Here is a 2811-nt window from a genome sequence, read left to right as displayed (position 1 = left end):
GTATCCAGGGAGTATTTTTATGAGAAGAAACTAGTAATACTTATTTTCTCTACAACATTTAAGTAGAACCATAACTAACTTCCCATTAACAATGAGACAGGAATTAAAGTTAAGTATGTTGTTTTACTATCATTTAGAGTCTCTGTGGTAAGCAAATTTTGGGACTGCTTTTCCATCTTTCACATTAGAACCATTTAAATTTGATTCTCAGATTTGTAGTGTTTACAAATCTGGACAAATGCTGTGCGTTTGGTAATACTAAATTCAATGATGATTAATTTTTCATAATCTGCTGCCTTATGCAAGTTTTCATGGCCTGCAGACTGTCAAGAGTATTCTAGGATAGCAACATATCTATTACCAGATTATTTTTTTTCTGGTAAAATAATCCAGTCATTTTTAATGAAATATATTAGACAAAAAAAGTTAGATCAATTAGGTAAGATTTGGTGCAGTGTAAGACACAGGCAGTGATGCAATGCCAACTTAAAAGCAGATAAAAGAAGACAGTGAGTTCTAGATATGATACTTTATCAAATTGTAAAATTTTATAAAACCTTACTAAATTGATATGCAAGAATTTCCACAGGAAATTTACTTTTGAAAAACTGCATTTCATTTTTTAAATTCAAAACATCTCTCATACTAGAAATGCTATTTTACAGTTGCATAAGCTAAATTTTTAAAAAATGATAAAAGACTCACCAAGGCAACATAAATAAGTCTCAAGGCTAAAAAAACTATCCTCCTGCTTTCCTGACTTTACTATAAACATAAGAATCACAGTATAATCCTAGCATCTCAAAACTAGTGTATTGAACACATTTGGTATTTGAGACTTTCTGAAATCAGTTTTTTGAACTTTATTTTACAAATCAGGGGTGCACTTTTAATTTTTTACAACATTTTCTCCCTAGAGATATAATTTAGATATTCCTATCTTCAACGTAAAAGTCAAAATAGGAAATAAGCATAGAAACAGCTTACTGGCAATGGTTACACCTGCATGGTATTTATGAGTCTCCAAATTATTGGAAATTTATTTCAACCAAGGTTATCTTAAGTCTTCATTACTTGGATGTAACTCCAGAGAAAACTAATTTATATCAATTTACAGTTTAGTGGTCATGATCAGGGAAAGTGATACTCTACCACTGACTACAAGTCATTGGAGAGGCAGTTTAGAACTTTTCCTTTATGCCTAATATACAGGACAAACCTTGCCGACATCTCATTACCTCAAGAATCAAATTTAAATGAAGTATCCAGGAGTGGCCTAAAGAATGAGTGTAATCTGGGTGGATTTTAGTCTAAATTTATGCCTTGCTCTTCAGTAAAGTATAGTAACTCCAGATATATGCTCCACAGATGCAATAATTTCTATTCCTGGGTCGGTGCAGAATATAATGTATACTTCCTGAAATCAACTTTGTCTATTCATAAAGATAGCTGCTTTTTATTTGCCTTTGTCTCACTTTGAATATATATAATCCACAGGTTACAGACTTTTCCAATAACTACATTTCAACTTGTATTTCATCAGCAAACATTTGAGAGGATGTTATTTCATAGATTAACTATTTTGAATTCATTGTTGATCAAGTTAGAAGTAGTGGGAAATTTTCTTATAGAAAGCAATTCCAAACATAATGAGCAGATGCTTGCCAGCTCTAATCAATAAGCTGTATGCCTTGTCCTTCTCCCTGTATCTGAGAATCATGTACTGCTTTATTGTCCATGTCCTCATGCAACAGACACAAGGTATTACTGGAAAGAAAAAGATTACAGGATCAGATTTGTCCTTTCCCCACTCCAAAAGGCCAAAACATTTCAACAGCTGTATTTTCAAGTAAGATTTATATCCTACAATATCCTTTGAGGTTTTCTTACTAGAATGAAACATACATTTTAGGAGAGTCAATGATTTCACTGGAGCGGGGAGAAATAGGCAAGTCACAGGATTTTCAAAAAGTATAACAATTCAGGTAAGAATATACATTAATAAATGTTGCCCTAAGTTTTATCAGTTAAAAATTTTTTTTTTTAATTTCAAGGGAAGAGGCTTTAACATGAGAAATAAAATATATCCCAGTCCATTATCTACATATTCTTCATCTTGGCCATGAGGTCTTCCAAGCTTTCACCAGAATCTTCCACTGTTACCTCAGTGACAGAATCTTCTTGCTATTGACAAATAAGGGAAATACAGTGAAAAGAGAACCATATAGAATTCTTGATGCTTAGGAATATATAATCAGTAAGTTTTGACCGTGCTCAACAGGGTTATAAAGTAAATTTTCTTTAACAACTGTCTTCTAATTTTTAGAAGACAAAGTCTTTTACATTCCCCACCAGTCTTTTGATTTACAAGGCAGTAATTTCAATATTCTTGACAGCTCTAGTTTTTTTAAACGACATTGTAGCTAAAACTACCAATAAACAAAAATGAGATCTTCATGTAATCAAAATCTATTATACTTGGTTCATTAATGAGTGAACAAAACCATTTTATTCTATGTTTTAAAAGTCTAAAATAAGCTATAAATATTTGCATATTAACACTGAATACCTCTCTCTCACATCTTAATGCCTATAGCATAAAATATCTTAAAACAGGAAATACTTCACTGGCATTATAAATTAGAATGAAGATGAAAGAAGAAAAATATTTTATATGATATTTACATATGGGTAAATCATATTTTTGAAGTACCTTTTTTGGAATTGTGTATGCCACTGTAATTCCTTCAGGTAAGTCTGGAACTGGACCTGAAGAATTTTTCAATTCCTCTTCTGAAACCTCAGATACCA

General features: G+C 31.6%; 1 long non-coding RNA gene across 1 annotated transcript; it reads right to left on the bottom strand.

Annotated features, from left to right (window-relative positions):
• Positions 1-843: 843 nt before the first annotated feature.
• Positions 844-2811, bottom strand: LOC105538174. The gene is made up of 2 exons (XR_001005850.1): positions 2714-2811; positions 844-2184 (listed from the first exon to the last, which is right to left on the bottom strand). It is a non-coding gene; the product is annotated as an uncharacterized LOC105538174 (long non-coding RNA).

Source organism: Mandrillus leucophaeus, unplaced genomic scaffold (genome assembly GCF_000951045.1).
Source record: "Mandrillus leucophaeus isolate KB7577 unplaced genomic scaffold, Mleu.le_1.0 Scaffold186, whole genome shotgun sequence".
In the NCBI taxonomy this organism is placed as follows: domain Eukaryota; kingdom Metazoa; phylum Chordata; class Mammalia; order Primates; family Cercopithecidae; genus Mandrillus; species Mandrillus leucophaeus.
This window is presented reverse-complemented; position numbering and strand designations above follow the sequence as displayed.